The sequence below is a fragment of the Oncorhynchus keta genome, chromosome 29 (assembly GCF_023373465.1).
Source record: "Oncorhynchus keta strain PuntledgeMale-10-30-2019 chromosome 29, Oket_V2, whole genome shotgun sequence".
Lineage (NCBI taxonomy): Eukaryota > Metazoa > Chordata > Actinopteri > Salmoniformes > Salmonidae > Oncorhynchus > Oncorhynchus keta.
Window position 1 is genome coordinate 15,810,132 of NC_068449.1, and position 22,894 is coordinate 15,833,025.

Consider the following 22,894-nt stretch of genomic DNA (forward strand, 5'->3'; position numbering starts at 1 on the left):
AGCAGAGGAAACTCTGGGTCTTCATTTCTTGTGGTGGTCCTCATGAGAGCCAGTTTCATCATAGCGCTTAGTTTTTGTGACTGCAATTTTCAGGATTGACTGACCTTCATGTCTTAAAGTAATTATGGCCTGTCATTTCTCTTTGTTTATTTGAGCTGTTCTTGCCATAATATGGACTTGGTCTTTCACCAAATAGGGCCATCTTCTGTATACCACCCATACCTTGTCACAACACAACTGATTGGCTCAAATGCATTAAGAAGGAAAGAAATTCCACAAAATAACTTTTAACAAGGGACACCTGTTAATTGAGATGTATTCCAGGTGACTACCTCATGAAGCTGGTTAAGAGAATGCCACATTTGTGCAAAGCTGTCATCAAGGCAAAGGGTGGCTACTTTGAAGAATATCAAATATAAAATATATTTAGATTTTTTTTAAACACTTTTTTGGTTACTACTTTATTCCATATGTGTCAAGACTTCCGCCGAAGTTGGGCCCCTCTCCTTGTTTGGGCGGCATTCGGTCGACGTCACCGGCTTTCTAGTCACCACCGATCCATGTTTCGTTGCCGTTTTGTTTTGTCTTCATTGTACACACCTATTTTTCATTCCATTATCATGTTCCTTATTTAACCCTCTGGCTTCCCCTTTTGTTTTGTGGGTGATTGTTTTCGTCAACGTGTTCTGTGTACGTGTTTTGGATTGTTCATGTTTATCCTTGTTGGATTATTGTTGATATTGAGTAAATATCGTGGCTTTACTCATACCTGTGTCCTGCGCCTGACTCCACTTTACTCCATTCACCTGGAACATTGACAATATGTGATATTTCATCGTTTTGATGTCTTCTATTATTCTACAATGTAGAAAATAGTACAAATAAAGAAAAGTCCTTGAATGAGTAGGTGTGTCCGAACTTTTGACTGGTACTGTATTTAAATAAGGTATTTTTTTTATTTTTTTTAAAAATATATTTTCAAAAATGTCAACTTTTTTCTCTGGGGTATTGTGTGTAGATTGACGAGGGAAAAAAATATATAATTGAATTTGTTTTGGAATAAGGCTGTAACGTAACAATGTGGAAACAGGGAAGGGGTCTGAATACTTTCCAAATCCACTGTATGTTTTTTTTTTATAGATAGGTAGCTCTTCTCGTTGTTGTTTGTTTAGTGTGTTCCAATTTTCCCAGAAGTGGTGAAATTCTGTGGATTCTTCAATTACATTGAGCTGATTTCTGATGTGCTGTTCCTTCTTTTTCTTAGCGTATGTGTCTGTGTGTGTATGTATGTATATATATATTTGTTGTTGCCCAATAATTTTTGGGGGGTTTCTACACTACTTTCCTTACATCTAAAGCGTTTCTTAATAGTATGTGGTTTGTTCGGCTTTGATGCGTCATGATTGTGACTTGCTCTGTTCAATTAGGCTGTGGTTTTGCTGTGATCTGATAGGGGTGTCAGTGGGCTTACTGAACACTCTGAGAGACTGGGTTGAGGTCAGTAATAAAGTAGTCTACAGTAACGCCTACTACTGCCAAGGGATGTTCTATAGGTGTACTAGAGTAGGAGTCCCCTCAAAGCCTACCATGGACTATGTACATACCCAGCGTGTGACAGAGCTGTAGGAGTTGTGACCCATTTTGTTGGTTGTTTTGTTGTAGTTGTGTCTAGGGGGGTGTATTTGGTAGGGAATGCTGTCACCTGCAGGTAGGTGTTCTCTGTGTGCTGAGAATGTTGGGTTCTTGTCCAGTTCTGGCATTTAGGTCACCACAGAATAGTACATGTCACTGGCCCTGGACATTTTTGCCCTCTCCCTCTAGGATGGAGAAGCTGTCATCATTCATTCATGGGGATTCTAGTGGAGGGATTTAGGTAGCACACAGGAGGACATTTCTTTCTGTTGAGATCATTTCCTTATTAATTTCTAGCCAACTGTACAATGTTGCTGTTTTCATTAATTTAACGGAGTGGGTTAAGTCTGATCTATACCAAATCAGCATACCCTTTGAGTCTCGTCCCTGTCTAACACTTTGTAGTTTGGTAGATGGGAGACCAACTTTCTGTAACCTAGAGGGCCACCAGTGGGTCCGTCTCCTCTTTACCATGTTTCTTGCAGGATGACACGTGTCTGGATGGATGTGGGGTGGATGTGCCTGGTGGTACTGTGTTCTGGTGGTGCTGTGTTCTGGATGTCCTCGGTGGTGCTGTGTTCCAGATGTGCCTGGTGGTGCTGTGTTCTGGATGTCCTTGGTGGTGCTGTGTTCTAGATGTCCTTGGTGGTGCTGTGTTCTAGATGTGCCTGGTGGTGCTGTGTTCTGGATGTCCTTGGTGGTGCTGTGTTCTAGATGTGCCTGGTGGTGCTGTGTTCTGGATGTCCTTGGTGGTGCTGTGTTCTAGATGTGCCTTGTGGTGCTGTGTTCTAGATGTCCTTGGTGGTGCTGTGTTCTAGATGTGCCTGGTGGTGCTGTGTTCTGGATGTCCTTGGTGGTGCTGTGTTCTAGATGTGCCTGGTGGTGCTGTGTTTTGGATGTCCTTGGTGGTGCTGTATTCTAGATGTGCCTAGTGGTGCTGTGGTCTGGATGTAGGTCCTCTAGGTGCAGGTCTGGGGGGGTGACCATTGCGCCTGTGTGAGGTGCTGCGGTTGAAGGCCATGTCTTTTAGGGTTGTGGTGGACCAGGTAGATGTTAGGTTTTGAGGCACAGTCACAGGAAATGCTTGCGTTTACCTGCTGTATGGTAGCAGGATGAACGTATTTTCGTGGTAGCAGGGCGGGGAAGTAGAAGAACAAGTTTCAATCACTCCTTGTGTGCTGTGGCAACCCCTTTCCTGCTGTGCTCTCACATAGTTTGTGCCTGTGTGAATGTGGCTGGGTGACCCTAGTTGGTCCTTAGATAGCAAGTTTAGGGCATGCTGGGTGCTTGGGCACCAGAGTTTAGCCACTGGGTGTTTTTTCTTCTATCTATTTCCCATTGGAGCCCTTAAGGACAATCTGTGGCTTTTGTGTGCCCTCAGTGGGTGTGAAAGGATTTTCACAGGTCTGCTAGGAGGGGGTAGGGTCTGCTGGGTTGGTGGTTCTTCATTTGTCTGTTCTACTGTTGTATGGAGGGAGGCTGTGGTCAGGATCTGGGGTGGGCTGTTCAGCCGTGGTGTCGAGGCTGGCTGTCTTTCTCTCTATCTCTAGTGTGTAATTCTCTGATGCCTAATTAGGTTGCTGACTGTGATGAATGGCCCTTTGCCGTGCAGTTAAAACCCAATCTCCAGGCTGACCTTGTCATGCTTACTGATGGGGAGGCTCGGATGTACACGCCCCCCCACCCCCTCGTCCTCTGTACTGTACCCACCCCCTCCTGTGGAGACATCTGTTGCTTTAATGTGTGTGTCCCCTCACATTGTACCTTACTCAGTGTTTCCCCGACCTTTGGCTGACCTCTACCAGCACCACCACTCTACCATCACAAATAAAATATAGAAATATAAGATGTCCTTTTTAACTGTTTGCCGCCAGCCAGGGGTTGGTTCATGTTGGGGGTCATTGTGTCCCGTGTCTGTGTCGGTCCTCTCACCTTGTCTGGTGGTTTTGTTGAAACAGCTGTGTCCCCATCCTGTGTACCTGTAGAGCACTAAGAACGGGCACGCCGCAGTGGACCGGACTGGCAGACTGCTGACAGCTCATGGTCAGGGCTACGGCAAGGCTGGCCAGCCCTCCAGCCACACCACTGACTCACTACTGGTACCTGTCTGTTCTGTCTGTCTAGGTTTCCGTGTGGCAATAGAAGTGTGATACTGGTGCATATGTCTGTGTGACAGTGTTTCTGTGTGTGGTTATGTCTCTGTTTTATATACGCACTTGCTTCCATTCAGCCAGAAGAGAATTAGTGAGGTCGAGTCCTGATGTTGGGTGATTAGGGGCGGCAGGGTAGCCTAGTGGTTAGAGTGTTGGACTAGTAACCGGAAGGTTGCAAGTTCAAATCCCCGAGCTGACAAGGTACAAATCTGTCATTCTGCCCCTGAACAGGCAGTTAACCCACTGTTCCTAGGCTGTCATTGAAAATAAGAATTTGTTCTTAACTGACTTGCCTAGTTAAATAAAGGGGAGAAAAAAAAACATTTGGCCTGGCTTGCAGTCGGCGTTCCAATTTTCCCGAAGGTGTTTGATGGAGTTGAGGTCAGGGCTCTGTGCAGGTCATCTTGATCTTGATAAACCATTTCTATATGGACCTCGCTTTGTGCAAGGCGACATTGTCATGCTTGAAACAGGCTTTTCCTGTTTTCCTTTTCCTGTTGCCATTGTAAGGGGCCTAGCCCGAACCATGAAAAACAGCCCCAGACCATTATTACAGTTTGGTGGAGGGCAGGTAGCGAAATCCAGGAGAACGGGCAGATAGTGTTCTCCTGGATTTGCCAGACCTAGATTCGTCCGTCAGACTGCCAGATGGTGAAGCGTGACTCATCACTCCAGAGACAGCGTTTCCACTGCTCCAGAGTCCAATAGCGGTGAGCTTTACACCACTCTAGCTGACACTTGGCATTGCGCATGGTGATCTTAGGCTTGTGTGCGGCTACTGTTAAATGTGCCTGGCTTTATAAATCATCCATATATATATATATATATATATCTACAAAAATAAGACAGATCCTGCTTCTGTTGCCTGTTTAACTGTTTGTTTAATAGCCTACTGATTCACCAAGCCTCACGCAATGACATGTCAAGTAAACAATTTCACAAATTTGTCTGTTTTTAATCTTTTCTTTAATTAAGGCTTTCCACTTTTCTTTCTCGTTAGAACATCCTCTGGTATAATTTATAATTGATTTAGTGTTGTTTACTAAATTGTCAGAAAAAATAATATTTATAATAATAATAATGCTCCTTTTTCTTGAGCTCATCTTATTGTTGTTATTATGATCATCTTTACAATAATAAGTCATGTCATTATCATTAGGAGGCTTAGTAAAGCAGCCTTGTATATCCACCATTGAGCTGTAGGCCTAAGAGAGCATCCTGTTTAGTCTTCATACTGAGGCCGTTTTTAGTCTTCGCTGTAATAAAGGCTTGACAAAAAAAAACTGTACAACAGACTCTCTGGTGCACTTCTACTTTATTCAGTGTTGTATACAATGTTTCAAACGGTCAGAAAAATGATATTGTAATCTAACAGCACCTGTTTGGCACATAATATGCACACATTACATTTAAGACATTTACATTTAAGTAATTTAGCAGACGCTCTTATCCAGAGCGACTTACAAATTGGTGCATTCACCTTATGACATCCAGTGGAACAGTCACTTTACAATAGTGCATCTAAATCTTAAAAGGGGGGGTGAGAAGGATTACTTATCCTATCCTAGGTATTCCTTAAAGAGGTGGGGTTTCAGGTGTCTCCGGAAGGTGGTGATTGACTCCGCTGTCCTGACGTCGTAAGGGAGTTTGTTCCACCATTGGGGGGCCAGAGCAGCGAACAGTTTTGACTGGGCTGAGCGGGAACTGTACTTCCTCAGTGGTAGGGAGGCGAGCAGGCCAGAGGTGGATGAACGCAGTGCCCTTGTTTGGGTGTAGGGCCTGATCAGAGCCTGGAGGTACTGAGGTGCCGTTCCCCTCACAGCTCCGTAGGCAAGCACCATGGTCTTGTAGCGGATGCGAGCTTCAACTGGAAGCCAGTGGAGAGAGCGGAGGAACGGGGTGTCGTGAGAGAACTTGGGAAGGTTGAACACCAGACGGGCTGCGGCGTTCTGGATGAGTTGTAGGAGTTTAATGGCACAGGCAGGGAGCCCAGCCAACAGCGAGTTGCAGTAATCCAGACGGGAGATGACAAGTGCCTGGATTAGGACCTGCGCCGCTTCCTGTGTGAGGCAGGGTCGTACTCTGCGGATGTTGTAGAGCATGAACCTACAGGAACGGGCCACCGCCTTGATGTTAGTTGAGAACGACAGGGTGTTGTCCAGGATCACGCCAAGGTTCTTAGCGCTCTGGGAGGAGGACACAATGGAGTTGTCAACCGTGATGGCGAGATCATGGAACGGGCAGTCCTTCCCCGGGAGGAAGAGCAGCTCCGTCTTGCCGAGGTTCAGCTTGAGGTGGTGATCCGTCATCCACACTGATATGTCTGCCAGACATGCAGAGATGCGATTCGCCACCTGGTCATCAGAAGGGGGAAAGGAGAAGATTAATTGTGTGTCGTCTGCATAGCAATGATAGGAGAGACCATGTGAGGTTATGACAGAGCCAAGTGACTTGGTGTATAGCGAGAATAAGAGAGGGCCTATAACAGAGCCCTGGGGGACACCAGTGGTGAGAGCGCGTGGTGAGGAGACAGATTCTCGCCACGCCACCTGGTAGGAGCGACCTGTCAGGTAGGACGCAATCCAAGCGTGGGCCGTGCCGGAGATGCCCAACTCGGAGAGGGTGGAGAGGAGGATCTGATGGTTCACAGTATCGAAGGCAGCCGATAGGTCTAGAAGGATGAGAGCAGAGGAGAGAGAGTTAGCTTTAGCGGTGCGGAGCGCCTCCGTGATACAGAGAAGAGCAGTCTCAGTTGAATGACTAGTCTTGAAACCTGACTGATTTGGATCAAGAAGGTCATTCTGAGAGAGATAGCGGGAGAGCTGGCCAAGGACGGCACGTTCAAGAGTTTTGGAGAGAAAAGAAAGAAGGGATACTGGTCTGTAGTTGTTGACATCGGAGGGATCGAGTGTAGGTTTTTTCAGAAGGGGTGCAACTCTCGCTCTCTTGATGACGGAAGGGACGTAGCCAGCGGTCAGGGATGAGTTGATGAGCGAGGTGAGGTAAGGGAGAAGGTCTCCGGAAATGGTCTGGAGAAGAGAGGAGGGGATAGGGTCAAGCGGGCAGGTTGTTGGGCGGCCGGCCGTCACAAGACGCAAGATTTCATCTGGAGAGAGAGGGGAGAAAGAGGTCAGAGCACAGGGTAGGGCAGTGTGAGCAGAACCAGCGGTGTCGTTTGACTTAGCAAACGAGGATCGGATGTCGTCGACCTTCTTTTCAAAATGGTTGACAAAGTCATCTGCAGAGAGGGAGGAGGGGGGGGAGGGGGAGGAGGATTCAGGAGGGAGGAGAAGGTGGCAAAGAGCTTCCTAGGGTTAGAGGCAGAAGCTTGGAATTTAGAGTGGTAGAAAGTGGCTTTAGCAGCAGAGACAGAAGAGGAAAATGTAGAGAGGAGGGAGCGAAAGGATGCCAGGTCCGCAGAGAGGCGAGTTTTCCTCCATTTCCGCTCGGCTGCCCGGAGCCCCGTTCTGTGAGCTCGCAATGAGTCGTCGAGCCACGGAGCGGGAGGGGAGGACCGAGCCGGCCTGGAGGATAGGGGGCATAGAGAGTCAAAGGATGCAGAAAGGGAGGAGAGGAGGGTTGAGGAGGCAGAATCAGGAGATAGGTTGGAGAAGGTTTGAGCAGAGGGAAGAGATGATAGGATGGAAGAGGAGAGTGTAGCGGGGGGAGAGAGAGCGAAGGTTGGGACGGCGCGATACCATCCGAGTAGGGGCAGTGTGGGAAGTGTTGGATGAGAGCAAGAGGGAAAAGGATACAAGGTAGTGGTCGGAGACTTGGAGGGGAGTTGCAATGAGGTTAGTGGAAGAACAGCATCTAGTAAAGATGAGGTCGAGCGTATTGCCTGCCTTGTGAGTAGGGGGGGGAAGGTGAGAGGGTGAGGTCAAAAGAGGAGAGTAGTGGAAAGAAGGAGGCAGAGAGGAATGAGTCAAAGGTAGACGTGGGGAGGTTAAAGTCGCCCAGAACTGTGAGAGGTGAGCCGTCCTCAGGAAAGGAGCTTATCAAGGCATCAAGCTCATTGATGAACTCTCCGAGGGAACCTGGAGGGCGATAAATGATAAGGATGTTAAGCATCACACATCACTTGCTCTTTACCTTACCTCCTTAACTTATGTATTATCTCCAAGATTTTCTACAACTAGTAACATTGTATTCCACACGTCTAACTTCCCCTTTACCCAGTTGCCTAAATATTCCCCCGTTTCGAGTTTGTCCCGTCCTCTGCATCTATTTTGCCGTTTAGGAGTTCAGAGTTTGTTATAACCCATTTATTGATGTAATTATATGCTATTCTATAGGTCAGCCCCTATTGGTCACGTCCATGAGATGCATACATGTGTCACGTAAAGAGAGCAAGGATTGAGTGAATAGGGAATGTTTTTCTGAAACAAATTAGCGATTTCGGTAACAGAACCGTTTCAGTGAGAAATGGCTGTTTTGAAATTGATTGGTCGAAAGAACAGAAGACTCTTGATTTTATTTTGTCGGGGACGGGGCTAATGTAGCTACGTGTCTGTACAGTGTCAGCGATAGATAGGCAAGTCTAACATACTCTCCTGTCTGGCTGTGTGTGTGTGTGGCACAGCACATGTGCATGTGTGACAGCGTGTGTATGTGTGTGTGGCAGAGGAGAGGATGGGGGTGGAAGCCAGGAGCTGCCTGCACAAATTAGACTCTGGATGACAAGAGTGGGCTGACACACGCACACACACTCCGACAGGAGGGCTGAGGCAGACACACACACAGAGGACGACCGTATCGGGCTCACACACACACATATGTAAAGTTGGTTATGTGTGTGTGTTGTAGCTGGGGTTTGTTCGCCTGGCCCTGCTCACCAAGCTGGAGTCTGTTCCAGAAGGCTGAGATGGAACTGGAGCCGTTTGGAAACCTGGACCAACCTGATCTATACCCTGAATACTAGTATACTGTATACCCTGGGAGGAGAGGTACACACACCACCTACACCGAGTGTACAAAACATTAAGAACACCTTCCTAATATTGAGGTACATCCCCCTTTTTGCCCTCAGAACAGACTCAATTCGTCAGCCATGGACCGTACAAGGTGTTGAAAGCGTTCCACAGTTGTGTCAAGTTGGCTGGATGTCCTTTGGGTGGTGGACCATTGTTGATACACATGGGAAACAAGCATTTCGCTACACCCGCAATAACATCTGCTAAATATGTGTATGTGACCAATAAAATGTGATTTGACAAAAACCAGTGCGGCTGGCACCTACTACCACACCCCGTTCAAAGGCACTTAAATCTTTTGTCTTGCCCATTAAATACCCTTCTTTCTCATCTGTTATTGACACGAATAAGGGATCATAGCTTTCACCTGGATTCACCAGGTCAGGCTATGTCATAAAAGAGAATAATGTTCATGATGTTGTGTACACTCAGTGTATACTTCAAATACTAACCAAACGCCCTGACACAGATCAAACCATTGAAATACCCTGCTAACAACCGAAGACAACACTTCACTTCAGTACCACTGGTGTTGTTTTCCCCGTTTAACTCTGCTTGAACAGCTCTCTGATGCAGTGCCTTTGCTTTAGTCTTTACAGCCCTAGAGGTTACTGTAGTAGAGGCAATCGCTATTGAGTCATGGCCATGGACACACACACACACAGAGAACCGAGGTGAACATGTGAAGCTACACCAAACAGCAGTCCAAGGGGAGAGCAGATTGAATTTCCATTCCTCAATATGAAATGCTTTGGGCTGCCGTAGGTGCCTCCAGATGCTGGCAACTGTTCCTGCCTGGCATCAAAGATTCAGATCTGACGGTCTGCTGCCCCGATCCAATATCTATTATCCATGATCTCACTCTTAGAAGGAACCTTAGTGGGCACCAAGCCTCTCCTCTCAAACAACCAGGATATACTGTGGGAAAAAACAGAATCGGCTGATAATCTGTTGACAAAGTGAGAGGGAATTTTTTATTTTTAAGGCTATTATTTTCAAGATCCTCATCCACCAGTCATAGGTTGTGGATAAATGATCGCATGTGTCTTTAACTTGTCAGAATGAATCCAGGTTTACCCCTGACCCTTTGTACTGGAGAACATGGCTGTTCTCTCTGTGATGTCACTGCAGAGCTGTAGAGAGAGGAGTCATGGGGGTGAGAGGAAGAGAGAGAGTGTTGGATAGGTAGATAGAGGGAGAAAGAAGGCTTCCTGCTTTGCAGCAAGCATTTCACAATGCCATCTGTACGTTTCATCTGTGGGTGTATGTGAACGACGCGTGCAACCTCTCTCTCTCTCTCTCTCTCTCTCTCTCTCTCTCTCTCTCTCTCTCTCTCTCTCTCTCTCTCTCTCTCTCTCTCTCTCTCTCTCTCTCAGGCTCCATGGTTCCGTTCTCGTAGCGGGCGCTGCATGCAGAGCTGCCTCAGTACCTGGGGAAACCACAGGAGTCTCTGGACAGACGACACAGCATGAGGACTGTCTGTCAGACTGTGAGCACACACATCTATGTCTTCCTATACTTGTGAGGACATTTTGGGGACCAACAATAGATTCCCATTCAAAATCCTAACCTCTAACTTCTAACTCTAAAATAGGCTTTTATAAGTGAGTACTGACAAAATGTCCTCACTTCTCTGAATTTTAGTTGGCTATTCTTTTGAGGACTTCTGCCATTCACAATTATAGTAAAATGTGTACACATACATACACACACCAACTTTCTATTGTGTCCTCCATCACTTTTTTCTTCCAATTAAGGCAATGATGTGTTAATGACTACCTTGCTTTGTGTGTCCCCTGTAGAGCAGGGCTTGTCTGGGGACAGCTGTATGATCTACCTCACCCAGCAGGACAGACAAGGTACAGTACAGACATATCAGACACCGTGTTATTCACATCAGTCATTCCTTTCCCTCGAGCTTTTAACAAGGTCACAAAACAACCATTAAGGTTTAAAAACATATGCAACAAAGTTTGGTGGTAAAGCCACTCATTTACTGTCAAGCCCGTTTGTCAAAATAATGTATTTTTTAGGAACTTATTCATAAACAAGGTTAGAGGATTGAGAAAATAAATCAATATATAAAACCTTGGTTACGTTGATCAACACTTCAATAATTGGATAAACAGATGACTGAGCTCAGGCTCTGTTTACTAGTCTCCTCTTGATCTGATAGTTACAGCACTCTCCCTCTCACTGTCTGTATGTATGTCTGTGTCTATCTGTCTCCCTCTCACTGTCTGTATGTATGTCTGTGTCTATCTGTCTCCCTCTCACTGTCTGTATGTATGTCTGTGTCTATCTGTCTCCCTCTCACTGTCTGTATGTATGTCTGTGTCTATCTGTCTCCCTCTCACTGTCTGTATGTCTGTGTCTATCTGTCTCCCTCTCACTGTCTGTATGTATGTCTGTGTCTATCTGTCTCCCTCTCACTGTCTGTATGTATGTCTGTGTCTATCTGTCTCCCTCTCACTGTCTGTATGTATGTGTCTATCTGTCTCCCTCTCACTGTCTGTATGTATGTCTGTGTCTATCTGTCTCCCTCTCACTGTCTGTATGTATGTCTGTGTCTATCTGTCTCCCTCTCACTCACTGTCTGTATGTATGTGTCTATCTGTCTCCCTCTCACTGTCTGTATGTATGTGTCTATCTGTCTCCCTCTCACTGTCTGTATGTATGTCTGTGTCTATCTGTCTCCCTCTCACTGTCTGTGTCTATCTGTCTCCCTCTCACTGTCTGTATGTATGTCTGTGTCTATCTGTCTCCCTCTCACTGTCTGTATGTATGTCTGTGTCTATCTGTCTCCCTCTCACTGTCTGTATGTCTGTCTGTGTCTATCTGTCTCCCTCTCACTGTCTGTATGTCTGTCTGTGTCTATCTGTCTCCCTCTCACTGTCTGTATGTCTGTCTGTGTCTATCTGTCTCCCTCTCACTGTCTGTCTGTCTATCTGTCTCCCTCTCACTGTCCGTCTGTCTGTGTATATCTGTCTCCCTCTCACTGTCTGTATGTCTGTCTCCCTTTCACTGTCTGTATGTGTCTGTCTGTCTCCCTCTCACTGTCTGTATGTCTGTCTGTGTCTATCTGTCTCCCTCTCACTGTCTGTATGTCTGTCTGTATCTATCTGTCTCCCTCTCACTGTCTGTATGTATGTCTGTATCTATCTGTCTCCCTCTCACTGTCTGTATGTCTGTCTGTGTCTATCTGTCTCCCTCTCACTGTCTGTATGTCTGTGTCTATCTGTCTCCCTCTCACTGTCTGTATGTCTGTGTCTATCTGTCTCTCTCTCTCTCTCCCTCTCCCTCTGTCTGTCTGTCTGTCTGTCTGTCTGTCTGTCTGTCTGTCTGTCTGTCTGTCTGTCTGTCTGTCTCTCTCTCTCCAACTCTATCTCTCCCTCTCCCACTATCTCGCTCCCTCTCCCACTCTCTCTCCCTCTCCTACTGTCTCTCTCCCTCTCCTACTGTCTCTCTCCCTCTCCCACTGTCTCTCCCTCTCCCACTGTCTCTCCCCCACTCCCACTGTCTGTGTCTGTCTGTCTGTCTCTCTCTCTCTCTCTCTCTCTCTTCCTCTCTCCCACTGTCTCTCTCTCTCCTACTGTCTGTGTATCTCTCCCACTCTCTCTCTCTCTCTCTCTCTCTCTCTCTCTCTCTCTCTCTCTCTCTCTCTCTCTCTCTCTCTCTCTCTCTCTCTCCCACTGTCTGTGTCTGTCTCTCTTTCTCCCACTGTCTGTCTATTTCTCCCACGTTTCCTCTCTATCTCTCCCTCTCTCCCCCACTCTCCCCCTCTCTCTCCCCCACTCCCTGTCTCTCTCTGCCTCTCAACACAGACTTGGAGCATCGCAACAGATCCCCACTGAGTGATTGTCTTAGTCAACTGAACACACACAGGTTTTCTATGCACAATCAGGCCCATTCACACATGAATACACACCCACTGCAGATGAGTGCAAATAAGCCCAGTGACAGCCTATACAATTAGCCTGAGGAGAGAGACAGTGTGAGAGAGAGAGAGGGTGTCGCAGTGCTTTCTCTCCCTCTATAATTCCTTCTCTCGGGTAATGAATTGATGGGTTGGAAGGTGATAGGAATACTAGTTTGATGAGGGGAGGGGTAGTTGGATATAGAGAGAGGAGAGAAAAGGGAGGGGTGCTATATTTGTACTTCCATGCATTTGGGGTGTTATGGTCAACGGTATTTTTAAACAGCGGAATATCGAATGAATTAATTAATTGTCCCGAAAGCTACCTGCGTAAATGAGTCAGAAATGACTGAAATTAAACCAATTTGTCCTCTTGTGTGTTGCAGAATCTCTTCAGCTGTGGAGGTCTCATCTGAGTCGGGTCATGTACTCCATGGCTAACTGTCTGCTCATGATGAAGGTGTGTCTGGTGTGTGTGCATGCACAGGTGTGTGTGAGGGGGAGGGACTAACACTAAGGAGAGCTGCACAGAGCTACCATTGTCCCCTGTGTGTATGTACAGTGGGGCAAAAAAGTATTTAGTCAGCCACCTATTGTGCAAGTTCTCCCACTTAAAAAGATGAGAGAGGCCTGTAATTTTCATCATAGGTACACTTCAACTATGACAGACAAAATGAGAAGAAGGAAAATCCAGAAAATCACATTGTAGGATTTTTAATGAATTTATTTGCAAATTATGGTGGAAAATAAGTATTTGGTCACCTACAAACAAGCAAGATTTCTGGCTCTCACAGACCTGTAACTTCTTCTTTAAGAGGCTCCTCTGTCCTCCACTCGTCACCTGTATTAATGGCACCTGTTTGAACTTGTTATCAGTATGAAAGACACCTGTCCACAACCTCAAACAGTCACACTCCAAACTCCACTATGGCCAAGACCAAAGAGCTGTCAAAGGACACCAGAAACAAAATTGTAGACCTGCACCAGGCTGGGAAGACTGAATCTGCAATGGGTAAGCAGCGTGGTTTGAAGAAATCAACTGTGGGAGCAATTATTAGGAAATGGAAGACACACAAGACCACTGATATTCTCCCTCGATCTGGGGCTCCACGCAAGATTTCACCCCGTGGGGTCAAAATGATCACAAGAACGGTGAGCAAAAATCCCAGAACCACACAGGGGGACCTAGTGAATGACCTGCAGAGAGCTGGGACCAAAGTAACAAAGCCTACCATCAGTAACACACTACGCCGCCAGGGACTCAAATCCTGCAGTGCCAGACATGTCCCCCTGCTTAAGCCAGTACATGTCCAGGCCCGTCTGAAGTTTTCTAGAGAGCATTTGGATGATCCAGAAGAAGATTGGGAGAATGTCATATGGTCAGATGAAACCAAAATATAACTTTTTGGTAAAAACTCAACTCGTCGTGTTTGGAGGACAAAGAATGCTGAGTTGCATCCAAAGAACACCATACCTACTGTGAAGCATGGGCGTGAAAACATCATGCTTTTGGGCTGTTTTTCTGCAAAGGGACAAGGACGACTGATCCGTGTAAAGGAAAGAATGAATGGGGCCATGTATCATGAGATTTTGAGTGAAAACCTCCTTCCATCAGCAAGGGCATTGAAGATGAAACGTGGCTGGGTCTTTCAGCATGACAATGATCCCAAACACACCGCCCGGGCAACGAAGGAGTGGCTTCGTAAGAAGCATTTCAAGGTCCTGGAGTGGCCTAGCCAGTCTCCAGATCTCAACCCCATAGAACATCTTTGGAGGGAGTTGAAAGTCCGTGTTGCCCAGCAACAGCCCCAAAACATCACTGCTCTAGAGGAGATCTGCATGCAGGAATGGGCCAAAATTGACCTCTGTCATTGCTAAGAAAGGGTATATAACAAAGTATTGAGATAAACTTTTGTTATTGACCAAATACTTATTTTCCACCATAATTTGCAAATAAATTCATAAAAAATCCTACAATGTGATTTTCTGGATTTTTTCCCCCTCATTTTGTCTGTCATAGTTGAAGTGTACCTATGATGAAAATTACAGACCTCTCTCATCTTTTTAAGTGGGAGAACTTGCACAATTGGTGGCTGACTAAATACTTGTTTGGCCCACTGTCCATGCTTTAACACACACATTCATCGACATAGTTCGACACATTCTTACATGCCCACAGTCACAGATTCACACACATGCCTGTCCAGGGCTGTCAGGAAGCTAGTGGAGCAATTAGAAGAATGGATGACGACCAGCGAGAGACACGGACACACACAATGGCTAATAAGGGTTATTAGGTTTTAGCAGCGTTGTTTTAGTGCAGTGAGTGGGTGTGTTTGGAGATGTCTTGTCAGGTACGTGTGTGTGGATCAGTTCTCTTCATTCTACCTTCCCCTCAGTCCTGCTCTCTGTCTAGACACATGCGGACAGTGGAATAGCCAGGCTGATGCTAGCTAGAGCACGTCCTGCTCTCTGTCGAGACACATGCGGACAGTGGAATAGCCAGGCTGATGCTAGCTAGAGCACGTCCTGCTCTCTGTCTAGACACATGCGGACAGTGGAATAGCCAGGCTGATGCTAGCTAGAGCACGTCCTGCTCTCTGTCGAGACACATGCGGACAGTGGAATAGCCAGGCTGATGCTAGCTAGAGCACGTCCTGCTCTCTGTCTAGACACATGCGGACAGTGGAATAGCCAGGCTGATGCTAGCTAGAGCACGTCCTGCTCTCTGTCGAGACACATGCGGACAGTGGAATAGCCAGGCTGATGCTAGCTAGAGCACGTCCTGCTCTCTGTCGAGACACATGCGGACAGTGGAATAGCCAGGCTGATGCTAGCTAGAGCACGTCCTGCTCTCTGTCTAGACACATGCGGACAGTGGAATAGCCAGGCTGATGCTAGCTAGAGCACGTCCTGCTCTCTGTCGAGACACATGCGGACAGTGGAATAGCCAGGCTGATGCTAGCTAGAGCACGTCCTGCTCTCTGTCGAGACACATGTGGACTGTGGAATAGCCAGGCTGATGCTAGCTAGAGCACGTCCTGCTCTCTGTCTAGACACATGCGGACAGTGGAATAGCCAGGCTGATGCTAGCTAGAGCACGTCCTGCTCTCTGTCGAGACACATGCGGACAGTGGAATAGCCAGGCTGATGCTAGCTAGAGCACGTCCTGCTCTCTGTCGAGACACATGCGGACAGTGGAATAGCCAGGCTGATGCTAGCTAGAGCACGTCCTGCTCTCTGTCTAGACACATGCGGACAGTGGAATAGCCAGGCTGATGCTAGCTAGAGCACGTCCTGCTCTCTGTCGAGACAAATGTGGACAGTGGAATAGCCAGGCTGATGCTAGCTAGAGTACGTCCTGCTCCAAGCCACTGTGTATCTGTCCTGCCAGTTGAGAACACCTTCAGTAGTATCATCACCCTCAGAGTCCAATGAAGAAACGGTGAAACACTAAACTATCATGCAACAAAACCACCATTCTGCTTGATGATCTGACTACCATGGACTGGAGTTTTACAGTAATTGATAGAGGCAGAACACTACCCGTCGAGGACCACACCGTGTCCTCCAGGCACAGGAGACATGATCATTTTGACAGGTTCTGTATCATCCTTTGATGAAGCCTGCATTCATCACGTTTAATTGACTTCTATACTTTATACAGCACTAGAGAATCCTGTCTAATGATGTTGCTTGTTAGTGATTGTTGTGTATAAGTGTTGTTTGTGTTGGTCTGTAGATGTATGATGGCAGACCACAGGCTTTCTAGAAGTATCCCATAGGATCACCCTGGCTGGATTCTTTGTTAGTGAGAGAAATAGAGGAAGCGAGGGAGAGGTAGAGTGTGTTCTGTCCGGGGGGACAATTGAAAGAGCCACAGTGCCATCAGCTGGTGATATTTATGTACACACAGACACCCACTGTACCAACTCACCACCCGACCTCTCCCCTATACCCAGCTACATAGCAACCGTGTTCAGCAGTTCAGTCAGCATGTGAGCGATATGATGTGTGGTAAAGAACAGGCATGGCAGTTGCACACTGTGACCAGGGACACCTTGCCCTGCTAATGGTCAATACACCTGATTTTACACCCCCCCCCTCTCTTGTCTTTCTCTCCCTCCCCTCTCTCGTCTTTCTCTCTCTCTGTCTTTCTCTATCTATCTATCTATCTATCTATCTCTCTCTCTCTCTCTCTCTCTCTCTCTCTCTCTCTCTCTCTCTCCCCTCTCCCTCTCTCTCTCTTGTCTTTCTCTCTCCCCCTCTCTCTCTTGTCTTTCTCTCTCCCCCATCTCTTTCTCGTCTTTCTCTCCCTTCCCCATCTCTCTCTCTCATCTTTCTCTCTCTCCCACCTCTCTCTGTCTTTCTCTCTCTCTCTCTCTCTCTCTCTCTCTCTCTCTCTCTCTCTCTCTCTCCCTCTCCCTCTCTCTCTCTTGTCTTTCTCTCTCCCCCTCTCTCTCTTGTCTTTCTCTCCCTCCCCTCTCTCTCCCCCATCTCTTTCTCGTCTTTCTCTCCCTCCCCCATCTCTCTCTCTCATCTTTCTCTCTCTCCCCTCTCCCTCTCACTCTCTTGTCTTTCTCTCTCTCCCCTCTCCCCCTCTCTCTGTCTTTCTCACTTTCTCATCCCTCTCTCTCTCGTCTTTCTCCCCCCTCTTGTCTTTCTCTCTCCAGGACTGTGTTCTAGCTGTAGAGACATATCACTCCGTCATCCAGTAGGAGCCCCAGCAGAGAGTGCAGCTGCTGAGTGGGATAGGACGCATATTCCTGCAGGTGAACACGCCTCTCTTTGAACTACAACTACTTTTCTTCAACATAATGCCAATGTGTTTTTGGTTCCTCATCATAATGCCAATGTGTTTTTGGTTCCTCATCATAATGCCAATGTGTTTTTGGTTCCTCATCATAATGCCAATGTGTTTTTGGTTCCTCATCATAATGCCAATGTGTTTTTGGTTCCTCATCATAATGCCAGTGTGTTTTTGGTTCCTCATCATAATGCCAATGTGTTTTTGGTTCCTCATCATAATGCCAATGTGTTTTTGGTTCCTCATCATAATGCCAATGTGTTTTTGGTTCCTCATCATAATGCCAGTGTGTTTTTGGTTCCTCATCATAATGCCAATGTGTTTTTGCAACATAATGTGTTTTTGGTTCCTCATCATAATGCCAATGTGTTTTTGGTTCCTCAACATAATGCCAATGTGTTTTTGGTTCCTCATGTGTTTTTGGTTCCTCATAATGCCAATGTGTTTTTGGTTCCTCAACATAATGCCAATGTGTTTTTGGTTCCTCATCATAATGCCAATGTGTTTTTGGTTCCTCATCATAATGCCAATGTGTTTTTGGTTCCTCATCATAATGCCAATGTGTTTTTGGTTCCTCAACATAATGCCAATGTGTTTTTGGTTCCTCATCATAATGCCAATGTGTTTTTGGTTCCTCATCATAATGCCAATGTGTTTTTGGTTCCTCATCATAATGCCAATGTGTTTTTGGTTCCTCATCATAATGCCAATGTGTTTTTGGTTCCTCATCATAATGCCAATGTGTTTTTGGTTCCTCATCATAATGCCAATGTGTTTTTGGTTCCTCATGTGTTTTTGGTTCCTCAATAATGCCAATGTGTTTTTGGTTCCTCATCATAATGCCAATGTGTTTTTGGTTCCTCATCATAATGCCAATGTGTTTTTGGTTCCTCATCATAATGCCAATGTGTTTTTGGTTCCTCATCATAATGCCAATGTGTTTTTGGTTCCTCATCATAATGCCAATGTGTTTTTGGTTCCTCATCATAATGCCAATGTGTTTTTGGTTCCTCAACATAATGCCAATGTGTTTTTGGTTCCTCATCATAATGCCAATGTGTTTTTGGTTCCTCATCATAATGCCAATGTGTTTTTGGTTCCTCATCATAATGCCAATGTGTTTTTGGTTCCTCATCATAATGCCAGTGTGTTTTTGGTTCCTCATCATAATGCCAATGTGTTTTTGGTTTCATAATCAATGTGTTTTTGGTTCATAATGCCAATGTGTTTTTGGTTCCTCATCATAATGCCAATGTGTTTTTGGTTCCTCATCATAATGCCAGTGTGTTTTTGGTTCCTCAACATAATGCCAATGTGTTTTTGGTTCCTCATCATAATGCCAATGTGTTTTTGGTTCCTCATCATAATGCCAATGTGTTTTTGGTTCCTCATCATAATGCCAATGTGTTTTTGGTTCCTCAACATAATGCCAATGTGTTTTTGGTTCCTCATCATAATGCCAATGTGTTTTTGGTTCCTCATCATAATGCCAATGTGTTTTTGGTTCCTCATCATAATGCCAATGTGTTTTTGGTTCCTCATCATAATGCCAATGTGTTTTTGGTTCCTCAACATAATGCCAGTGTTTTGTTCCCCAACATTTGTGTTTTTTCCTCATCATAATGCCAGTGTGTTTTTGGTTCCTCATCATAATGCCAATGTGTTTTTGGTTCCTCAACATAATGCCAATGTGTTTTTGGTTCCTCATCATAATGCCAATGTGTTTTTGGTTCCTCATCATAATGCCAGTGTGTTTTTGGTTCCTCAACATAATGCCAATGTGTTTTTGGTTCCTCAACATAATGCCAATGTGTTTTTGGTTCCTCATCATAATGCCAATGTGTTTTGGTTCCTCATCATAATGCCAATGTGTTTTTGGTTCCTCAACATAATGCCAATGTGTTTTTGGTTCCTCATCATAATGCCAATGTGTTTTTGGTTCCTCAACATAATGCCAATGTGTTTTTGGTTCCTCATCATAATGCCAATGTGTTTTTGGTTCCTCAACATAATGCCAGTGTGTTTTTGGTTCCTCAACATAATGCCAATGTGTTTTTGGTTCCTCAACATAATGCCAATGTGTTTTTGGTTCCTCAACATAATGCCAATGTGTTTTTGGTTCCTCAACATAATGCCAATGTGTTTTTGGTTCCTCAACATAATGCCAATGTGTTTTTGGTTCCTCAACATAATGCCAATGTGTTTTTGGTTCCTCATCATAATGCCAATGTGTGTTTTTGGTTCCCCAACATAATGCCAATGTGTTTTTGGTTCCCCAACATAATGCCAGTGTGTTTTTGGTTCCTCAACATAATGCCAATGTGTTTTGGTTCCTCAACATAATGCCAATGTGTTTTTGGTTTTTGGTTCCTCAACATAATGCCAATGTGTTTTTGGTTCCAACATAATGCATAATGCCAATGTGTTTTTGGTTCCTCAACATAATGCCAATGTGTTTTTGGTTCCTCAACATAATGCCAGTGTGTTTTTGGTTCCTCAACATAATGCCAATGTGTTTTTGGTTCCTCAACATAATGCCAATGTGTTTTTGGTTTCTCAACATAATGCCAATGTGTTTTTGGTTCCTCAACATAATGCCAATGTGTTTTTGGTTCCTCATCATAATGCCAATGTGTTTTTGGTTCCCCAACATAATGCCAGTGTGTTTTTGGTTCCTCATCATAATGCCAATGTGTTTTTGGTTCCTCAACATAATGCCAATGTGTTTTTGGTTCCTCAACATAATGCCAATGTGTTTTTGGTTCCTCAACATAATGCCAATGTGTTTTTGGTTCCTCAACATAATGCCAATGTGTTTTTGGTTCCTCATCATAATGCCAATGTGTTTTTGGTTCCTCATCATAATGCCAGTGTGTTTTTGGTTCCTCAACATAATGCCAATGTGTTTTTGGTTCCTCATCATAATGCCAATGTGTTTTTGGTTCCTCAACATAATGCCAATGTGTTTTTGGTTCCTCAACATAATGCCAATGTGTTTTTGGTTCCTCATCATAATGCCAATGTGTTTTTGGTTCCTCATCATAATGCCAGTGTGTTTTTGGTTCCCCAACATAATGCCAATGTGTTTTTGGTTCCTCAACATAATGCCAAAGTGTTTTTGGTTCCTCAACATAATGCCAATGTGTTTTTGGTTCCTCATCATAATGCCAATGTATTTTTGGTTCCTCAACATAATGCCAATGTGTTTTTGGTTCCTCATCATAATGCCAATGTGTTTTTGGTTCCTCAACATAATGCCAATGTGTTTTTGGTTCCTCATCATAATGCCAATGTGTTTTTGGTTCCTCAACATAATGCCAATGTGTTTTTGGTTCCTCAACATAATGCCAATGTGTTTTTGGTTCCTCAACATAATGCCAATGTGTTTTTGGTTCCTCAACATAATGCCAATGTGTTTTTGGTTCCTCAACATAATGCCAATTTGTTTTTGGTTCCTCATCATAATGCCAGTGTGTTTTGGTTCCTCATCATAATGCCAATGTGTTTTTGGTTCCTCAACATAATGCCAATGTGTTTTTGGTTCCTCAACATAATGCCAATGTGTTTTTGGTTCCTCAACATAATGCCAATGTGTTTTTGGTTCCTCATCATAATGCCAATGTGTTTTTGGTTCCCCAACATAATGCCAATGTGTTTTTGGTTCCTCATCATAATGCCAATGTGTTTTTGGTTCCTCAACATAATGCCAGTGTGTTTTTGGTTCCTCAACATAATGCCAATGTGTTTTTGGTTCCTCAACATAATGCTAATGTGTTTTTGGTTCCTCATCATAATGCCAATGTGTTTTTGGTTCCTCATCATAATGCCAATGTGTTTTTGGTTCCTCATCATAATGCCAATGTGTTTTTGGTTCCTCATCATAATGCCAATGTGTTTTTGGTTCCTCATCATAATGCCAATGTGTTTTTGGTTCCTCATCATAATGCCAATGTGTTTTTGGTTCCTCATCATAATGCCAGTGTGTTTTTGGTTCCTCAACATAATGCCAATGTGTTTTTGGTTCCTCATCATAATGCCAATGTGTTTTTGGTTCCTCATCATAATGCCAATGTGTTTTTGGTTCCTCATCATAATGCCAATGTGTTTTTGGTTCCTCAACATAATGCCAATGTGTTTTTGGTTCCTCATCATAATGCCAATGTGTTTTTGGTTCCTCATCATAATGCCAATGTGTTTTTGGTTCCTCATCATAATGCCAATGTGTTTTTGGTTCCTCAACATAATGCCAGTGTGTTTTTGGTTCCCCAACATAATGCCAATGTGTTTTTGGTTCCTCAACATAATGCCAATGTGTTTTTGGTTCCCCAACATAATGCCAGTGTGTTTTTGGTTCCTCAACATAATGCCAATGTGTTTTTGGTTCCTCAACATAATGCCAATGTGTTTTTGGTTCCTCATCATAATGCCAATGTGTTTTTGGTTCCTCATCATAATGCCAATGTGTTTTTGGTTCCCCAACATAATGCCAATGTGTTTTTGGTTCCCCAACATAATGCCAGTGTGTTTTTGGTTCCTCAACATAATGCCAGTGTGTTTTTGGTTCCTCAACATAATGCCAATGTGTTTTTGGTTCCTCATCATAATGCCAATGTGTTTTTGGTTCCTCAACATAATGCCAATGTGTTTTTGGTTCCTCAACATAATGCCAATGTGTTTTTGGTTCCTCAACATAATGCCAATGTGTTTTTGGTTCCTCAACATAATGCCAATGTGTTTTTGGTTCCTCAACATAATGCCAATGTGTTTTTGGTTCCTCAACATAATGCCAATGTGTTTTTGGTTCCTCAACATAATGCCAATGTGTTTTTGGTTCCTCATCATAATGCCAATGTGTTTTTGGTTCCTCAACATAATGCCAGTGTGTTTTTGGTTCCTCAACATAATGCCAATGTGTTTTTGGTTCCCCAACATAATGCCAATGTGTTTTTGGTTCCTCAACATAATGCCAATGTGTTTTTGGTTCCTCAACATAATGCCAATGTGTTTTTGGTTCCTCAACATAATGCCAATGTGTTTTTGGTTCCTCATCATAATGCCAATGTGTTTTTGGTTCCTCATCATAATGCCAATGTGTTTTTGGTTCCTCAACATAATGCCAATGTGTTTTTGGTTCCTCAACATAATGCCAATGTGTTTTTGGTTCCTCAACATAATGCCAATGTGTTTTTGGTTCCTCAACATAATGTCAATGTGTTTTTGGTTCCTCAACATAATGCCAATGTGTTTTTGGTTCCTCAACATAATGCCAATGTGTTTTTGGTTCCTCAACAAATGCCAATGTGTTTTTGGTTCCTCAACATAATGCCAATGTGTTTTTGGTTCCTCAACATAATGCCAATGTGTTTTTGGTTCCTCAACATAATGCCAATGTGTTTTTGGTTCCTCAACATAA

The 22,894-nt window shown here is 44.7% G+C and overlaps 1 pseudogene; it reads left to right on the forward strand.

Annotated features, from left to right (window-relative positions):
• Positions 1-22,894, forward strand: part of LOC118362152 (trafficking protein particle complex subunit 12-like) — a 40,138-nt pseudogene that overhangs the window by 11,183 nt on the left and 6,061 nt on the right.